Raw genomic sequence first — 21278 nt, forward strand, 5'->3', positions numbered from 1 at the left:
GGAAATTCTCTTCCTTTGGATAGTCTGAACAACTATTCTCCTGTTGGGGGGGTAGGAGGGACCAACACAAAACTTTAACATATTTATCTAGTGAAAAAGTCCCCAGAAATGATTCACAGGATACAGCGTAAGTGCTTGATCATTCCATTCTACTGTGAAGAGCAGCAAATAATACCTGTACATCTTTGATAATAAATGCTTGATTTCAGACCAAAAATCTCAATAAAACAAAACAAACCCTTCCACTTACACAAGCTGGCATTTGTTATCAAACTTTCCTTTCATCTAAGTGAACATACACACTCGTTTAAAACACAAATGCAAATGACATGTTTTATTTCTGTTGGGCCAGGCAATAGAAAGTTTGCACAGGGACCACATTCTTCACCCTCACCCTTACATTTTGTGAATGTGTACAACAAATTTAGACAAGCTAAAATCAGAGCTGAAGAAATACAGCAGGCTACAATGACTATGCCTTTATGACTATGACACTAACAAATTGGCAATCTTATTTGAAATCCAATAGGCAGCAAAACTACCAAACAAACAAATCAACCAAAAAAACTGGTAATAGCTGGATGCTTCACTTCAGTTTAAAGCAATTTTTCTTTGTTTTCTGACACAGAACAAATTGTAGAACAGCTCTCTTCATGTTAGTATTTCCATCCAAAGACACGAGTTTTTATTAGATATTTGCTCTTAGAGTTGAAGCACCACAGCTACTATTTTCCACTGACTTTTGTAAGATAAAAGTTTTTAGAAAATTTCTACTCGAGATATCTTCACCCTGCCTTCACAAAACGAATGTGCATGAACCTAACTGATTTCAGCAAAAGATAGATAAAAAAAGAACTAAGAGTCTTTAAAAAACTGTGTAATGTAAAACTCAGCATTAGACACTGAGGATAAAATCCCAGTTATAAAAATGTTAATGGCAAAATGCCTGCTGAATCCAAGAAAAGTAAGTATTCCTCCTTAGAAATTTTCTGCCTTCAGTGCTGTGCTCATACTATCAAGCCATGCCTTCTAGGGGGTGAATAAAGCTGCATTTTATTCATTACATATATAGAACGCCTCTTGTGATCTCCTTTATTGTTGTGAATGGATACATTAATGTAAAAATAGTAATGTTTTCTGCTTTCTGCCACTGCATCTACTACCTTTCACCTTTTATTTTATTGACACCTGCAAAAACATTATCCACATTCTTATTTGGTTTATTAAAAAGAAGGGAGGGTGAATCCAAATTTCAAGCAATAATATAGAAAACTTACAGCAGGTTTAATTAACTCAGATATTAATTTAGGATACTTTTTCAACTATGAATGTAACAAATAGAATAAACCAATAGATTAAAATTTATACTCAGCAGATACACTGGTGCTCAAGTCTGACAAACAAAATGTTATAGTAGAAAACAGCTTTCCTTTTGTCTTGCTCTACAAGATAGCAAAATCTCCTGTAATGATCCCTAAAATGGTGGCAATACAATACTGTGTCACAGTGAATTCTCTCTCCAAAGAGATATCCTCTCCTAAGTGGAGGAAGGGTTGAGACACCAACATTCAGTAACCAAAGCTCCCAGATTCTGACAAAGTGTTTGGTGAGTAAGAAGAAAAATAGAAAACTGAGTTCAAGTATGATTTTAAGACTTGTTGAATTGTCCAAACCAACGAGATCTGATCCTCACTTCAGAGTCACCACAGAAAAGGTCAGAAAACTTATTCCTCCAAAATGGCTTTTTTCATTGCTTTTCCCAGTTTTACACAAACGAATAAATCATCCTTTGAAACTAATTACCAGGATGGGGAACTAAATATATGGCCCGAGAATCATGCAGGTATTACAGAAATAGATTTCTTTCTTTAATCCACAATATAATCTGCAGTATAATCCTTACACCTGCACTATACATATGATTGTTTTAACAGTTAATGTATGTAATCTTTAAAATAAAAGATCACAGCAAGTCAATGTAGGAGAATAGAGAATAGAGGGTGGATTTGAAAAAGTAAGGAAGCAGGAGGGACAGAATAACAGGAAAGAATCTTATTTCTCTGAAGCTGAAAATTCAAACATTCCTGTCAGCATCTGAATCAGACAAAGTTTTTAGGAACAGACACAGACCTAGACCATGCTAGCATCAACTAATTACTTCAAAATGAATTCATGGAATACAAAGGGGTATATTTTCAACACGGGAAGAAAGGTGTACTGCTTTTTTTTTTGACCAAAACAACAATAACATTTAAATTCTCTGCCACCTCAGACTGAAAAGCATATACATTGTTTGTATGCAGAGCCTAAGTACTTGAGAATTGAATGGAAGATACTAGGTTCTCTTTGCCAAATACTCAATCTTGTGGCAAGAACCTGTTAAGTCTATTAAGAATGAAGAAGCAAATCCAAAAAACAGTGATTCCCAGGTTTTCTGCAGCCAACCTGTAGTTGAAGAAATTGGCTGTGCTTTGCTGAATTCAGTTTCTTACCTATCTCCATTGGCCTTCTGTGCACAATTTTACTCTAAAAACACAAAATTTGGGTGCCTGCAGATAACACCTGCAGTGTCTGAGCTGCTGGCTGCAGGGAAGGACACCAAGCAAGGTATCATTCCTTCCACACTGCAGGACCTTGTGCCAGGGAATGTAAAACAGCTGCAGCTCCCGACAGACAGTTAATGAGACCAGGAGCATGGCAGCCAGCCTTCAGACCTGCCTTATCCTATTTTCCAGGTTGTAGGATGGTATTTCCACTCATTCTGCATTCACAGTCTGAAAGCCAGTATTCCATCAGAATTCCTGAACTGACTAGGCCTTACACTACCCTTACTATCAGAGGTAAAGACGTTGATATTATTCCCACTTGAGAAAATAGTTCAGAGATTAGCACTAATAGTGCCAAGGCTATGAGTTTGAGTTGTGTGCACAGTCTGACCTGTTGCTGTTTTCCACCACACCTGCAAGTGGATATAATCATTTCTTTTAAGGCTAATTGCCACAAGTCCCTCAGTGCTAGGAGGTCCGTGCTCTTAGGAAAATAAATAAATAAAATAAAATAATTAGAAAATAAATAAAATGAGAGATGGCTTTAAAAAAAAAAAAAAAGATTGCTGTTACATTTTATAGACTGTTCAGTGCAGCAGTTGTGTGTTTGACATCTGCTCAGAACATCTGCTGCAAGGACAGCTGTGAGAGGAATGTATAACTTGTGAATCTTGTCTTTGCCTGGGGGAAGGAACTGTGCTGGGGGAATTTCAGGTGTCTGAAACTGTAGCTATGCTACTCCTATGCTCTTCTCAGTAAATGCTGTTAACTTGAGCTTTTTGCTGTGATATAGCTATTTCTGCTGCTAAATTCTGGAACTACAATGACACACACTTGTCTCAGTAACAACCCACTGATGAGAACATAGGTGCTTTAAGCCACAGGATCAATCTGTCTCAGTTTGTCAGACCCATGGGAATCTCAACTGTTCAACACTGTGCAACCACTTCAAGTTACAGGGAGTTTGTGTTAAATGTCTGGTTTCTACTTAAGAGCTCATCCAAAGGGAATCCATGTAGACACATTCTTTAGAAAGGCTGAAGATATCAGTGTTCACAAATAAGATAAGTAATGACATCAAATCAAATTAAATCAATCAGTGTGAGTATTAAATTATTTTTGCATGTCTAAAAGACTTTTCCTTGACATATTGAAGGTGAAGAGACAACAGAGCTTGGAAAAGTTGTATTTGCTCAGACAATATAGGACATCTCTACATCTGCCCTCCTAGCACCTTTGATCCCTTTCTCAAAACCGATTACAGATAAGGGAACACTATTAACTGGCTTAGCTGCCAAGTAATCTTTGTTTTGATTTGAGAAGGCCCCCTAACTGCTGAAATCAGACCCAGAGATAAAGAATAACAGAATATTCAGAACCTTCTATAGTTGACAGTAAGACAGAGAAAGATTTCAAAAAGGTCACTGTGGTTAATAACATCATCAGACTGCAACTACATACAGTGAGACTGAGATCACAAGCTATATCTGGAGTAACAGAGACACCTTGATTAAACAAAATATATGAATCTTCATTTTCTTTTTCAGTCTTCCATGGAGCTGAGCTCAGTAATGGTCAAGATTCATAAAGAAAAGCTGTAGGTATCTGTAGAAAAAATGCATGAAGGATTGTTTAGTAACATACATTATCAGTTAATCATCTCATGGACTACTACTGCCATCATGCGTTGATAAATGATAACACTGGACATTATACCAAAGCCTAACCTTAAGGATAGGTGTACTTCTTCACCTCTTCTTTGTTTATGTTTCCTAAGCTTGATGCTATGCACTTTTTTCCCTTACATCTTTAATAAATGCTGAAGGAAGGGGAAGTTCTTCCAAGAGGAAAATAAAATAAAATAAAATAAAATAAAATAAAATAAAATAAAATAAAATAAAATAAAATAAAATAAAATAAAATAAAATAAAAAAGTGCTTTTTTATTTTTATTATTATTTTTTTTTATAATCGTACTAGGAAAAAAGCAAGAAAAAAATCACTTTGTCTGGAATACTACATAAAAATATTTTACATATTAATAATATGCTATTATTTTTTATTTTGTATATAAATAAGTAGAATATAATTGTCATCAGAGCAATTTATGTCTCGGGGTATATTGTACAGATATTGCAGTCATTAAGTATTAAAATTAAAATCATTTAAAGTCCTTGACAACATCTCTCAGCAAAAGATGGACACAGAACCTTATGTAAATGTGCATTTGCATCTCATAATACAAAAACATGAGTCTGACCTGTCACTATTAGTGGGTAGAGAAGGGAGCTAAAGCAATACATACCCACTTCTTCCCAGCTGCATGAGCCTTGAGGACTTTCACAGAGACAAACACAGGAAAAAAAAATATAAAAAAAAATCCAAGCAAACAAAAAGCCTTATCTTTGTGTGGTGAGAATAAGGACAAAATACATGTTTTCCCAGAAATAAATGTATTGTTTAACACCTGTCTTCAACCTAGCTTTTATAAGGCTTTGTCTCGCACCATAACAGAGACCTTTATTTGTTTATTTCCTCTGCACTCAGTGAAGCCAACAAAAGGAATACTACACGGCACGGAATGCTTGGTGTGTTATAAATATAATATGTACAGGGATACATATTATACATACATACATACATATCTTGAGATAGGCCTGCTATGCATCTTGTTTCCTTTCACTATGAAAGGACAGGAAATCCTTTCAACAGGTGTTGTGAAGAACTGCATGAAGGATTTGCAGCCGGGAGAGCAAGAATTATGTTTTGGTGGACTTCTGTTAGACTTGCGAAAACTATTTAGTCCTTCTGCGTCTTCCTCTGCCACTTGGCAAGAGTAATGTTCATTCACTTTATGAGGTGCTTTGAAGGAAGGAAAAATTAGGACTAACATTAAAGCTAGACCTGGCTTTCTGCCTAAGGCATGCATGGGAGGGCTGTGGAGATGCGCCCCGCCCTCCCCAAGCTGACCAGATGTGAGGTCACAGAGGGAGACACTCCTGTCGTTGGTGTCACCTACTGACACAGCCACATGCCAACAGTGCCACCAGGAGGGTCTGTCATTTTTCCCCCAGGCCACTCCAGATGAAAACCTCTGGGCACAGTACAGTGGGAGTGCAGGCTGCCAGGATGGGGCAGAAGAGGCAAAGGGCTCCCTCGTGGGCCTGCCAACCAAAGACCACCCCTAGGGACTGGGACACCATCCTCATTACAGGGCAGGGCCCTGGTGGGAGAGGAGGCTGCCCCTGGCACTTCTTGCCCAGATGCACCTTGCTGCTGGCCACAGCCAACTGGCAGCAGCACCACGAGGCCCAGCAAGGCAAGGGTGGTGGTGACAGGCGAGGGCAGATGTGGGAGCGGATGGACATGTGGGGCTTGTTCTGGCTGTGCAGGAAGGCTGGTAAAGGCAGAAGATGGTGGCAGAGGCACAGAAGGAAACATTTCTTTAACCGAGAGACAAAGATAAGGAATCCAAGGAGAGAGAAGTACCACAGGGAACAGGACCACTCTGCGTCTTCTTCAAATGGCAGCTGGGTGCAGGAGGGACCACACAATTCTCCCACACAGAGACTGTGGCACAAGAGGTCTGAGGGGGCACACTGGTGGCATGACAGCAGGAGGAGGAGGAGACACCACCGCTGCATGAAACCTCTCCACCAAGCCAGGGCAGGTGGGCAGAGCAGCCCCAGAGAGGCTTTGCAGCACAGGCCTCCCCCAAGAAATCAGCAGCCTCAGACCATCCATATTGCCCGCAAGTGTTACCACAGTTTCTCCTTGGGACTGCAGCAGCCCTGTGAGCCAGCAACAGGCAGTAGTGGTAGAGTCTTGTGCAGTCCCCCACTCTGGAATGTGAAGAAGCACTGCTGGGCAGACAGGTCCCACGTTCTTCCTGAGCTGCTGCAAGAGATGACTAGGTACCTCCGCCCCATGAACATGGCAGGGTACTGCCTGCTGGGGATGTGTGCGCCCCACAACACCAGCCAGTACATTATGGATCAACATCTGGACACATGGAAAAATGAGCAGGAAGAAGCAGTGGCAATGTCCAGAGAGAACAGTATTGACAGCATCATGGATGAGAACTCTCTCACAGCCCCTCTCCCTTCCATAGTCCAGAATGAAGGAGACATCTCTACAAAGGAAGAGGAGGACAAGAAGGAGAAGAGCATGCAGCTCACCTACGAAGACTGGAAGTGCAAAGCTGATATCCACCATGAAACCTAAACTGGAGTGACAATGCAAGGAAAGTGTCTAACTTGTAACATCATCAGCTATTAAGAACCAATAAGCTTTTGACATTCAGCTCCCTAAATAAATATATATAATCACTTCTAATCTTGCTGCATACTGCCTAGTGATTCACATACACCGAGATAGGGCTGGCAAAATAAGAGCCACAAAAACAAGGCTAGTATTGTATATGACAAAGCAGTCAAAACAGCTGTCTTGAAGAGTTATCTTTTAGAGACTCTGTTCCCCTCAGGTGCATATGTCCCATTCAGGATGGCTTTTAAGTACATTATTATGTCCTACTGAAATAAGAGGCCTTATACATATGATTAAAAAAATGAATATATGTAAACACAGATTAGAATGGAGGCTTAATTTGGACATTAAAAGGGAGAAAACTGACACTAAAGCCTGCTTAACCATGGCTAAAGTGTGTATTTGCGTATATACATAAATACATTGTATAATAAATGCAGCTCAAAACTAGGACAAAAAGAACAAAATAATGATAAAAATTTAAAAAAATGGGGGTACAACAGCCCAGTCACCGTGCACACACCTTGACCTGTCATGAGTGCTCATATCATTTTCATGTTACCAAAGGTCAGGAAGAGAATGAAGTTTGGTTATATATATTCTCTTCATTTTTCAAGCTGCCTCAAAGTGAAGTCATGGGAACCATCACAAACATACTAGTATTTTCGTACCAAGGTGAAAGAGACAATAGCCTTATGTGTCCACTTGCTATTAGGAGAAAAAAAATATATTCAAAAGAGAAAAGCGGCATTCAAAAACTTCTCTTGGTTGCTGCTTAAGAGAGAATGATGCTTATGTGGGTTGGGTATTTAACAAGGTGAAAACAAATATCTTGTCTCTGACACAGATATTTGTGGACAGACAAAGATAGAATAAAGTGACATAAGCCTTTCCCAACTTTGGTCTGAACTGAGACAAGGTCTAAAATGCAGCTGGTTGTTGAAGAACTCATTTTTTGTATTTCTAGCAAACCAGTCCCCTAACAACCAACAAGAGAAATAAAATCAATATTAATCAGAATTTTCCTATATATGTCAATATTTTTTCCATGTAAAATAACCATGTATATGTATAGAGCTGTATGTATAAATATGCTTTTTTTTTTTTGACTTTTTTTTTTTTTTTAATGTAGAATTAAGTATTAAAGTAGCTATATACTCTCAAAAAGGTTAGAACTTGAAAAGTATGCAAATCACTCATATGGCAAAAATCTTCATTTTTAGCTCCATAGCTTGAGATGGCTAATGTGCTATTATGGACTCTAATGGGTGAGGATGATGTAGAGGGAGTAAAGCCAGAAGAAAAAATTTGGTATGTCATAAAGGAACTGACAGAAATTTCTACTTCATAGCAGACTTCTCAAACCCTGACTTATTTGAAAATTATAAAATTCTTCCCAAGTAAATGTAATTTTCAATTTTTTACTGTCTATAAAAATGAGTTGAAGCAGTGCTAACCATGAAGAAAACTGTTTGAATAAGTGTAAGGTTTGTAGCCTCACGGTTAGTATCCCTTTCTGCTATATTTCTGACTTTGAAAGACAATAAAAGCTTGACAAACAAACAAACAAACAAAACCAAAAAACTCCAATGTATTTCAGATTTAGTTCTCAAGTATTTTCAGTTCTCATTAAGAACATTTCTATATAAAGCATTTTTTTTTTTAATTTTTTAATTGGAGACTAATATAGAAATCTTCCCCCTCCTCCCCACCTTGTGGATGAGAAGAGGTTTCTCTGATTATTAAAAAAGAAAAAAAAAATAAATAAAAAGCACATTTTCCCTATGAAGATGATTTCTAAACCTGTCTGAAATTTGAAGAGAAAAATGGTTTTCTTCTTCCCTACTCCTAATTTTTAGTTGGGTGCCTGGATATGTCTGGAGAAATACTTCGACAAATTACAATTAACATGACATAGCAAACACTCAAAAAAGATACTACAACTTAGTTGCACACACTGTCAACATGTAGAAGAGTGATGTCCATGAAATGAATATCATTTAATTCAAGAGCACAAAGAAAAATTGAATTTTGAATTTACTGCACCGGAGAAAGAAAAAAAAAAAAAAAAAAAAAAAAAAAAAAAAAAAAACAGAAAATGGAAGCTCTTCTTACAACAGCAAAGAGCCTTTGTAAGTTTTTGCTAAAAGATTTTAACTACATGTTGTCTCAAGAAGTTAAGAGCCAAACATAGGGAACTCATAGTAAGAAGCAGTAGGTTTTTTGTTTGTTTGTTTGTTTAAAGTGGGGTAATGTAGCAAGATATTTTTCTCTCAAGTGCTCTCACAGGTAAGAAGGAAGCAACACTAACTTTATGGCAACATTTGGATTTGATCTTGCTTGTCAAACTACAAGTTCTCTAGACAAGCGATACCTAATAATTTCAATCTGATGTATGTGCTTTCAAATATGTCAAGCATATCAACAGAATGAGGATATGAAATATCTACAAGTATAGTATTTTTAAGTGACTAAAGAAAAATAAATCCTTCTGAAATACACATTTTCAAAAACATGGGATATCTTAATAATCATTTCTGTTGTCAATGCCAAGCTGATTTTCATGTACCTCCAAGTGTCACCTTGGAATCACAGAAAGGCTTGGGCTGGAAGTGACCTTAAAGGCCATATAGTTCCAACCTCCCTCCAATGGGCAGGGATACCACCCACAACCTGATCTGGGATACCAGATCAGGTTGCCCAAGGCCTCATCCAGACTGGTCATAAATACCTCCAGGGACAACCGCAGCTTCTCCGGGCATTTCGGTGCCTCACCACCCTCTAAGTGAAGAATTTCTTCTTAACATCTAATCTAAATCTCCTCTCTTTTACTTTAGAGCTGTTCGCCCTTGTCCTATCAGTATTTCCCCTCATTAAAGGTCACCAGGGCAGAGCAGAGGGGGACAATCACCTCCCTTGACCTGCTGGCCACTCTGTTGATGCAGCCCAGGATGCAGTTGGGCTTCTTCACTGCAAGCACACGCTGCTGGCTCATGTTGATCTTTTTGTCCACCAGAACCCCCAAATCCTTCTCTGCAGGGCTGCTCTCAGCCTTATCTTCTCCCAGTCTGTACTCATGTCTGGGTTTGCCCTGACCCAGGTGCAACACTTTGCTCCAGCAGAGACAAGGGTCCAGTCTTTTTGTCTTGTGAGTCAGGGTTAGAAGCCATCTTACCTTCCCCTTCCAAGGACATAAGGCAGGGCTGTCACTCAGCCTGGCCAGTCCACAATCAATATCATACATCAATCTCTCGCTCAGATTCTTGGACACTACATTGCCTAGTCAGCTCCTCCCATAACACAGGCAACTTGGTTGAACAGTTTCCCTAGCTGGTCATTCTTGTATCTAGTGTTTCCTGAAACTGAGGATCTGGGCAGCTGAGAACCCGGGCAACCCCTCTGCCTGGGTTTCAGCCTCAGCCCAGCAGTTGCGATGGACACTGTTTTTCTTTCAGTAGAAGGCTGCTTCTTGTTGCTCCAAGAATAGAGAAAAGCAACTCGCCTGCTGCCCTCCTGCACAAACTGCTGTGCAAACTGCAGAGCCATGCCCTGGCTGCCCTGTTCCTGGCTGCTCAGTGCTCTCTAGGGGCTGCTTTTGTACATATCATTTACATAAAAAACTCATTATGTAAAAATCTAAATCACTATTATTTTTAGAGGGTATAATTAAGTACATACTCAGCTTGGTAAATGAGGACAACAGGGTATTGTTATGAATGCCATTAATAGCACAACACAGACCTGCCAATATCTTTATTGTAGTTTAATGAAGCAGCAAGGCAATTCTTATTATTTATTTTCTGATAGCAGAGCTAGAAGAAAAAATCCCATTCTTCATATCCTGAATATGAGATTCCCAGAACTGTGAGATTCCCAGAACTGTGAAATTCACAGAACTAATTATGACCTTCTGTTTCTTCTCCCTGGGAATGTATCATACAAGCAGCACAGACATGCAGCCTCTGTCCCATGTTCTCATGTGCCAGAGACAAGAGATCTGTGCTTCATTTTAGGTATTTTATGCAAACAGGGACCAAAAATAATCTGAGAACAACCTCACAGCTGCTAGTTTAGAGTATTATCTCCCTGGGAGATAAGATATTTGGATTCCTGTCCCCACTCCAGTGTGCAATTTATGTTACTACAAATTCATATAGACTCAAGAGAACAGATTAAGGCCACACTGTCTGGTCTCCAAATCCTTTTGAGCTGATTTTCTAGATGGTTGAAAATAGAAATTCAGACTTGTTTAGGTAAAGGAAGAATGAACACTCAGGTGTCCTGAATCCTAAGTAGGTATTTAAATAACTGAGCTATTAAACGTTGAAGAAACAGCATCATCCTCACCTTTAGAAACTTTGAGAATCTCCTCTTTGAATTTTTGTAGCATAACCATATTAGAAACAGAGTGTATACTATGTATAGGACAGGGTTGGCAACAGATGTATTAATGTAAAATACCTTTGATTTTATTGAAGATCATACAACAATTCAGTCACTATATACTTAGTATTTTCATTATTCTTAACAAAATGTGGCATTGTTGCAATTTATGACTATAGCAAATTTCTGAATTTCTATGAAATTTCATACCTACAAAATACAGGAAGGATTAGACAATAAAAATTGCTGCTTGTTATTGACATCCTGAGCTTTCCTAAAATAAAAAGGCCTATTTTTGAGAATTATGGAGAAACATGATTTTGTTATGAGATCAACATTATTATTTTTCTAGACAGTTAGTAAATTCTGTAAGGACAAAAATCTACATTAAAAGTTTGTCACCAGTGAATAGGCCTAACTTATTTGCACATATGTACTGGAAACCAGTTGCAGCCTCTGACAGTGCATGACAAATTACCAAAGCTAACTTTAAATTTTATTTATACTGACCACCAAGATTCATAATCTTTGCTTTTTCTTTCAAAAATGTATGGTCCCTAAACATGCAGATCTTCCACTTTTTTCTTCAAAGACCACATGCTAGTTAAACCTAAACACCTTTTAAACCAGGTTACCCTAACAAATTAAGGACCTGTCAGATTTTCTCTCTGAACAATCTCAGTAATGGAAGAAGGTTCATAAAATACTCCATATAACTAGAAAAGATACTGGAATATTTTTTGTGCTCTATACTCAAACTGATTCATAATAAATCTAGATTACTGATAGTTGGTTTCTTCAATGGCTATGACCATAACTATTGACAGGTTCAGAGAGATAGTTAGCTAATTCTTAAATAAGGCTATGACATCATCGGGGATAATTCAGCTAAGCATGATGTCTCCTTCACAGGTAGTTTATCCTACAGCTCTAATATCATGGTGACAGTTGAAATCTCATCGCTGCTGTGGGCCTCAGTTTCTTAGACACCGAGGAGTTGTGACAAGTGGATGACTCTATGGTGGGTATGAGAATGGCTCTCTGAAGGGCCTTCCAGATCCCTTGAGAAAACCGCTAAGGAAAATTGAACAGGACTATCATGAGAGCCTTTTAAAGAGAAAGAGCAGGCTGTACACATCCTCACTCCATTTCCACAGCAGTCTGAGATTTAAAAAAAAAAAGCTGTTGAGACAAAAGTCAGACTAAACTAAGTCTGAAGATATAAATACTGGAAAGAGTGCAGTAAAGAGCCATGAAGATAATTAAGGGATTGAAGCCTGTGACTTATAACAAGTGGCTGAGAGACATGGCACTGCCCAGCTTGGAGCAGAGAAGGCTGAGGGATATCTTATCAATGTGTATAAATACCTGATGAAGGGTGTGAAGAAGGCAGTCAGGCTCTTCTCAGTGGTGTCCAGTGAATGGAAAAGAAACAATGGATACAAACTGAAATACAAACAATTCCATTTCAAAATCTTTCACAGCAAGGTAGTCAAACACTTGAACAGGTTGCCCAGAGAGGCTGTCAAGTCTCCATCTTTGGATCTTCAAAATCTGACTGAACATGGTACTGAGCAACCTGCTCTAGCTGACCTTCTTCTGAGCAGGAGGGTTTGACTTACCAACCTCCAAAGGGGCTTTCCAAACTCAGACATTGTGTGATTCTGTAAGCAGTTTACCTTGGCTGTTTTATTCTTCTCAGGCAATGCAACATTGCTGTGAACCACTACTTTGATAAAAAAAGTGATTCTACTGAAAACACAGTTCCATACCTTTAATGATTTGTATAAAAATGCTCCTTTGCATTTACCAGCCTAATGATGATAAATGAACTTTCCGAAAATCAAGAAAATTCCTACATTAGTTACAGTTTAAATGGGAGGTTGGGCTAAAAATATATACATCTGAAATGTAAACATTGGACAATACTTGTAATTATTTCAAATTAAGACACATAAATCTAAGAAATTTGAAGCTTGGGAATTTGCTTAAAAGAAATAATAATAAAAAAGTAATAAAATTAGTTGTCAAATGAGAGAACCAAATGATTTATTTTCCCTTATATATTGATATCATTACAAAAATACAGAAATGCAACATCCTTCAAAGTCTGTGAAATCTAATCTGGGACTGCAAGCACTAGGCTGATTATCATTCTGTGTTTGCTGTCTGCTGTTATTGCTGCACTTGAAGAGAGATTTGGGCACCTTGCTCTGACAGATGTTTGGGAGATGAGAATGCAGTGTTTGAAAATGATATAGCTGTTTACAAATACTGCAATTGAATTACTTTGTGATTCCAGTTTTCCCCATCCAGAAGCTCTTCATTCATGGTAAGCACTTTGTCTAAAGCCAGCTCTCTCTGTCTTCCCTCTAATGTTCCCAGACTGAAATTGAACATTTTCCCTGTTCCCACCTCAATCCCTCCATAAAAGTTCATGTAAACCAGAAAACTAAAGTGCTCAGGGGACTATTGTACAACTGTCCATACCATTAACACCGAGCCTGGCATCATTTAGGACTGAAGCAACTAATGCTCTTCCAAGCAATGCCCAGAGTTAGCATGGTCTGGAGACCACTCAAAACAAACAAAAAGCAGTCTGGATGTGGTCAACATACATGTATTTTGGGTGGAAAGGGATTTGAACCAGATAGATATAAACCATGACATATCAGTTGGTTGCAAGGCCAGAGAACAATCCAAGCCCCTTTTTATCTATTAACACAAATGAAGTTTCTGAGTCTGTTTCAGTCTGTAGATCCTTCTTTCTTCTTTGATACATCTTTTGTCTCCTCTGGATTCAAATTAAATATTTTTTTCTTCAGAGGAAAGAATAAGATCTCCTTAGACCTTAGCTCCAACAAAGCCTGAAATGGATCAGAGATGCCCAAATCCCTTTGAACTCTTAGAAGGATTTAACCCCACATTGGAATATCTGCTTTTATGTATGCACACAGGTGAATAGCTTGGAGGGCACATAAGCGCAGAGCAGCTGGAATCCTGAGATAATCAAACTTTTAGAAGTTGTTTGTTTTTTTTTTTTTTTTTTTTTCATTAACAACAGAAGAGGTATGCCCTAAAACAAAGTCACTCTTTAGTTAAACAAGTTCCTGCTCTAAAGCAGGGGCAGTTGAAAAAGGTTCATAATGATTTTTAACAGGAAAATGACTCTTTTTCATATTTTTCTTCTTAGAAACAGCTAAAAGGAATTTGGTTAATCTTTCAGGTTAAACCTGAAGAATAATCCAACAGAAAATTTCAGTTCCATGCTTAAAATCTGGAAGTTACAAACACCTGAAAACCAGGTGTTACAATGAGAATTACCATTAATAACAGGCAGTGTTACTAGATGTGCCTTGAAATACACAAAAAAAAAATGGTGAACTCCCCTTCCAGACCCCCTCTTTTCCCCCCAAAAGGCAGAAAAAGCAACTGTTCCCCCATTAACTTATACCTGAAGAAAAGCATATTCTGAAGAACAAAACAGTGTACCAGATGGAATTGAGAAACTTTGGTCTGTGGCAAAGCTTTCATACCGATAGCTGAGACAGGAATCATCCTTCAGACACCTGCACAGTCAGTTGTCCCCTACAGAGACTCTATGACAAGACTCTGACATAAAGGGAAAGAAAAATGAGCCTCAGCCCAGGCAAGTACATGATGCTCACACTGAGCTCAGCTTCTTACCTCAGTCACAACTTGGCCAGATTTGGCCCTGAGAGCAAAAGATGATTTCTGAGGCATTACACAGTTCAGTTTGGTGCAACATTTTTGCAGACATGTATTTGGAGATCTGAGCAGCATACAGTCCTCACATATCCACTCCTCAAGATGCTCATGGAAAATTTTGGTCATGTAGGTAAGAACAAACCTAGAGAGCAAACAACAGGAAGCCAAGGTTTAAAACATTTCCAGTCAGAGGGCTTAACTGGTGTTTTACCTGCAGTGGTGGTCCTTTTGCAGAAACACAATTTATTCTGGATTGCACCTTTGCACCAGACCCATGCTTTTGTTCCTCGCACTGAACCCCTTCTCCATTTAGCAGAGCTTTTTGCACCAAGTGAGAGTAATTTGAAACAACCAGGTTACAACTTCAAGATATCTTTCCAGTTCCACTAACAAATGACATCTGAGCACTACTGAGCTACTTGTTGTTTTGGCACTTAAGGGATAGTCATCTTAGGATGAGTCCTATGCAGTTTAAGAGCCTCAATAGTTTGATACTTTTAAGAGACTAAATAGTTCAGGAAAGCATGGATAATATGCTATATGCTAACAGCCACATAAAAACCTGAGCTTTCATCTGCACTCAAGTCCTGGCATTCTGAATGATAATTTAGCTGCCTGATAGGCAGCTGATTCTGACATTGATCTTTTACTTGATATTAGTAGATGTGCACTTGAACCATTCACAAATTGCTTAGAAAAATCTGTTTGCACTCTGCAAAAGATATATGTGTCTCTGTATCTTTTGGTCATCCCACCTCTTATTTGGGATGAGATGTATTTTTAACTGTTACTAAGAAGCAAGAACAAAAAAACAAAACAAAACAAAAAAAAAAAAGTCTGGTTTCAGTCCCAAAGAGCCTTAAGGGTTGAGAGTGGGAGGCGAAAAAAAAAAAAAAAAAAAAAAAAAAAAAGCTAGTTAAAGTTCCTGATAAGTAAAAAACATCAAAAGCATCAATCCCCTGAATCCCACTGCTGGTGGGAGTACTAGAAGTAGTTTTCCATCTGCTCAGCCCTAATATGTAGAGCTAGGGAAAAAGTCCAACAGAGCAGTTCCCTTCTGACAACACAGTTTGTCAAAACTGAAACAGTTCAGGGTCACAATTTCAAATTGTCATCATTTTAAAAAATAACAATGGTGGCAGAAGGGAGATTCTGCTAAAAACAAAATTGAACATTTTTGTTTCCAAGTATATATGCATTTTAAATTCTATTAGTGTGAATTTGGTGAAACTGAATTGTCTATATATGGTAAGACTGGGATGAAATGGCATCATATGGACCAGAAGACTGCTCAAAAAGTCCATTATATCCCACTGCTATGTCTTCTGAAGATACCACAAAGAGTGCATAAAATCACTTTAGAAATGTTTTAATAAGACATAAAAATCTCCGTACAGATTTTTTTTTTTTAATGTTACTGACTGTACAGAATAGAATTTGAAGGCACAAAATGATCCTGAATATGAAGTATAGTGATTATTTTACATACAGAGTCTGAAACAAAACAAATAAACAAACCAAAAACATTGGAATATGTTTATGGAGGGCCCTACTGTTGATGCAATATGACACTGAGTTTACCAAAGCTGCAGGCAAAAATAAATAAATAAATAATTTGTTACCACTCTAAGGCTGAATTTTCTCCCCTCTAGTCACAGTAAAATCCAGTTTAGGGTTGTCTCTGCTCTTAAAGGTAGAAGGAGAAGATCTTCTTCTAATCAGTTGTCTGAGGAGACAGAGGTATTCTGAGATAATGTAAATGGTGTTTTGTGGTGCCCAGTAAGAAAACTCACAAGGTTACAAAAGATGCATGAGGCTTTCATGCACTGACTGGTGGAATGCAGAACCAAATAAACCTACCTATTCTCCTTGGAAGTTTTTCTCTTCATAAATTTGCTTCTTTTCTAACTAACCAGGCTCACACAGATTTTTTAAAGACTAGCAAATTATCCAGTCTGCTGTCCAGCACAATGGAAGGTGCAACAGAATTATTCTCCTAAGACTGTTTCAATGGCTCCATTGGGAGATCCTCTAACTGCCTGGGGATTGAACTGCCCAGCTATTTATATTGCAGCTTCTCATTCATGATAGCAGGTAAGTAAATTGTTTGTTAGATAAATTATATTAACCCCACACACGTCAAACCTAATTCTCAGGCTGTATTAGTGAGTCCTTTAAATCCACTGGGCTCTATCACTTCATAAAAAATGTATATCTCACCCATGTTATTTGAAATCCAGAGAGATTCTTCTTGAACTTGTTTTCACCAAGTTTCTCTGCCTCCTTGCCTGATTACCAAAGAGATGTCTTGCCTCTAGAGGGAAAGTAATTTAATATGTTTTTCTAGTTGCTACAGTAGCTGAGTCATAATACAGGGTTTGTGAAATTACATCCTTTCTTTGGCTACAGGCAATAAGATACACAGAGCTGCATGAATTAGTGTATATGAAGGAGAGATTCAAATAGATAGATTTTGAAAGCATAAAGTCTACTTTTAATCCACAAAAGTATCTCTAGTGTATAAAATAAAACTAAAAAACCCACTGGCATCTAAAAGTTTTGGCAGAACATTTATTCTGAGATAAATGTGAAGCGTGGTGTGAATTGTCTCTAAAAAAAATCCTCAGATAATATATTAAAATAAAGTAGCTTGAAAGTACTTCTCATGCATTTTTCACATTCCTAAGTAAGTTCTTTGTTAAATCATATTAAAAAACAAACAAACAAACAAAAAATAGTTTGTTGAACAAGAAAATGGTTAATTAAAACTGACATGTCCAGAAATTACATAACTTCTGCAATATACTGAGAAGAGATCTACTAGGGAAAGATACATTTTTTTTTCTTTTGTAGCATTTATCTTTTTAATAAATGCACATACTGGTTAAATTGGTAGCTACCTTGGCCAATTTTTTGATTAATTAGATGTAAATCTCTTCATTATTTGGAAGTATTTTATGACTAAAATTCATTCATTCAGTGCTGAAAAATGAGGGTTCTGCAGGGCAGAATACTGTTTGGATTATCATTTTTCTGAGAATAATTCATTTTAAAATGAGGATTACATGACGGATCTCTCTTTATCTCAAAAATAAAAACAAAAAATACTCTCCTTCTCCCTCCCTCTCACCCTCCTCCCACCAAAAAATAAAAGAGGGAAGATACCAAATAAGATAAGTATCCTCATAAAATGTCAGAATAAAATGCCTTGGAGAAGGAATTAACAAAGCAATCAAACAGACAGCACAACTGAAGAGAGCCATGTGACTGGAGGGCCTTCTAATGCTGCACATGTTCCTACCAGTCAGCATTTCTTTTGAAAGCTGGAACACCCTTGTTTGCTCTTTAGTGACAGATTAAGCACAGATGGCAATTCAACAGTCTTGTCTGTGCATGTTGGCCCAGAGAACGTGACCTGCATCTGTTTTAAGCAACAGACTAATGTGTTTGCTCAAGACAGCAGCAGTCATTGCTGAGTAATCCTGGAATTCACAAGAGCCTCTTTTCTTGCGTTTGAGACTTTTCCAACATGGAAGAGCAGGTGTTCACATGTGCTTGATCTAGGATGAAAGATGGCTTTCTGGAACACTTCTGAAATTTCCATTTTGACAGATTTTTGTGGAGAACATGAAAATGAGCACATTATGTTTCAGAGAAAGGTTAGTGGAGTGCTATGCCACAAAAATTTCATTCTTAATATGTTAAGGCAGCAGGCCATAATTCAAATGTGGGTTTAAAATAAAAAATCAAAATATTTGACACAAGTCTGAAAGCATTTACCATACAAATGTATAGCATTTTCTGCAGAACAAGATTTATTTATTTAATTATTTGGTGAAGTAAACACAATTCTATATATTACAAGTTTGTCATGTGTATTCTTACCTCAAAAAAAACAAACAAACAAACAAACAAAACAAAAAAAAAACACATCTGCCCTCAAACTAAAAGTCAATTTCTGGTACTTTGGTGTATGTTTAAGGCAATATCCTGCTTGTTATAAGCAGGCCATAACCTGGTACAATACCTCCACCTCCATATTGATCTTAATGTTTTTTACCCTTGAAGTTAGGCTGCTCCAAAGACCTAAACGCCTTTTTGAAAGTCTAGGAAGTACACTATCCAATTTCCCCATACCAGTTTTCCTGTTAGACACAACTCTGGGGATATTACTTTGAGGGCAGACATTTAGAGGTCTGGGCAACGCATACTGGGATCCATCTGTGCTGCACTTGTGGACATGTTCCCACACACAGAGTAAGGATCAGACTCCCATGTTGATGTGATAATTGCACTCATACCAGTGCCTACATGCACTTATGAGAGTATTGCTCACAAGTGTTTCTGCACTAGAGGTGAGTGTTGAGACTTCTCCAAAATATCAGGTTTTCTGAAAATGTGCTTTTAATTCAACATGAATGTTTGTGGGTTTATTTGTTTGTTTTGTTTGTTTGTTTTTCTTTAAAATCCAAGAAAAGTTTTCTTTTTGCATAGCTTTCTCTTTTGTGGTGGAAAAACCTTGGCACATAACCTGTCTTTCATTCAAAAAACTGATACAATATAATTAATGCAGAAAATAAGGATTTTCTAGGTAGAATCCTAAGGTACTACCCACGGGTTTGATACAACACTGAGATCCTAATGGCCAAACTCAGCTTTTTTTTTTTTTTAAGCTACATGAAATGTTCACCCTCTGTGCCATGACTTTTTACGCAGTCAAATTTTGTAAAGTTAAATGGTCAAACTTATTAGTAGGGAGTTCCACCTGCTTGTGTCACAACGTACATTTTTCCAAAATCATGTTCCTTCATCCTTTTTCATTGTGACTGTGTTGCACTAGAGCAAAACATAATCATGAAATGTAAAGGAACAACTAAACGTAACGTAGAGACAATGGTAATTTCCACGCACTTCTGTGGTCACACTATTTATTTAAGGAAAACAAATTCCAACTCTCAGATAGTTCAGTTAGCATAATCTGTAATTCAGTAGTTAATTTTAACAACAATATAACTTTGTTTAAATCAGTTCATAAAACTCTTTAAACTCACAAACAGTATTAACTTGAAGTTCAGCTTTAAGAAACGCTTTTTTTTTTTTTCCAATTCTTCCAACTCATTACACTATTATTTATTTATTTATTTATTTACACTATGGATCTTTTTGCTACTGCTTTATAAGGAGAATAGGATAAATTTTCTAAATATTAAGGAACTGAAAACAGGAGGATTTGGAAGTAGGATATTAAATCACTTCTTAATACAAAACTCCTGAAGCACATCCTCACACTCCAGTGAATGTCTCAGTAGACAATACTCCTAAAAACATGACAAAGCAATTTTTTGTCAATTGTCAGCACTCAAAATTGCTGTTTATGAAATATTTTTGAAAATAATAAAGTAAAAAAAAAAAGATATTCATTTTATTCATTTTTACATGCATTTTTTCTTCAGCAAAAACTTCAGGAAATTTGAACTATAAAGTTTAAGATCACATCATTAAATAATAATTAAAAAATATTTTAAAAGAAATACAAGTTATAGTTGCTGAATGTCTCTGCATCATCCTTGTCTTAATAATACTTGAGGGACTAAAAAGGAATCAAGCAATCCCCATGTAACACATACCATTACTTGTAACAGATGGAGCATATGAATACATTTTTTAGTATATGAAAAATAAGAATAAAGGATCCTGTGAGGACATATTTAAACTTTTTTTAGCCTTCTCAGAATTGGCCAAATTAATGGGTAGCATTAACATGATAGAGATTTTGAGAACTGAAACTACTTTTTGAGCTGTCGATGCTATAAATAATTATTTTCCTGCTAATTTATAGCTTGTTGTTTTCCATTCCACTCCATGAATTCTAATTTACTTTTTCATTACTTTAAAAAGAAACCTGTGTTATGCATTATGTGAAAAATAACACCTTGCTCTAGCAAATGATTTTCACAAGTGGTGTCACATACAATATCAATGTGTGTATCAGAGATATTCTTAGCTAATACAAACTGCCAAATCCAATCAAGTCAATGTTGCTAGAACTGTTTATTTCACCTGGGGACCCACATTCCACAGAGATTTCTACTTTCAAGTTATCAGTAACCAGTGTCACACTGAATACACTGATTAGTTATTAGAATTTTAACACAGACTGTTGCCCCTCTAATTAAAAATAATAATAAAAAAAAAAATAAACAAGCAAACAAACAAATAAAACAAACACTGAAAAACAAAATGCTGCTACTCAGAACTACCCCAATACTGTTGTCTTTTTCTTATTTCTTTCTCTCTCTCTCTCTTTTTCCCCCCCCCCCCCCCCCCCCCCCCATGAACACAGATAAAAAAATCT

General features: G+C 37.2%; 1 long non-coding RNA gene across 4 annotated transcripts in view; it reads right to left on the reverse strand.

Moving 5' to 3' along the window:
• Window positions 1–17249, reverse strand: part of LOC140002319 (uncharacterized) — a 111372-nt gene extending 94123 nt beyond the window's left edge. For 2 of the 4 annotated variants that reach the window (XR_011808676.1, XR_011808680.1), the window contains exons 1-3: window positions 17144–17249; window positions 14882–15065; window positions 12563–12640 (exon numbers count right to left, since the gene is read on the reverse strand). This is a non-coding gene — a long non-coding RNA (uncharacterized lncRNA). Of the gene's footprint in view, window positions 1–532; window positions 4152–11256; window positions 12356–12562; window positions 12641–14881; window positions 15066–17143 lie in introns of those variants that run through there. The other 2 variants (XR_011808683.1, XR_011808686.1) reach the window with 2 other exon arrangements.
• Between the last annotated feature and the right edge of the window lie 4029 nt (window positions 17250–21278).

Source organism: Anas platyrhynchos, chromosome 1, assembly GCF_047663525.1.
Source record: "Anas platyrhynchos isolate ZD024472 breed Pekin duck chromosome 1, IASCAAS_PekinDuck_T2T, whole genome shotgun sequence".
Classification (NCBI taxonomy): domain Eukaryota; kingdom Metazoa; phylum Chordata; class Aves; order Anseriformes; family Anatidae; genus Anas; species Anas platyrhynchos.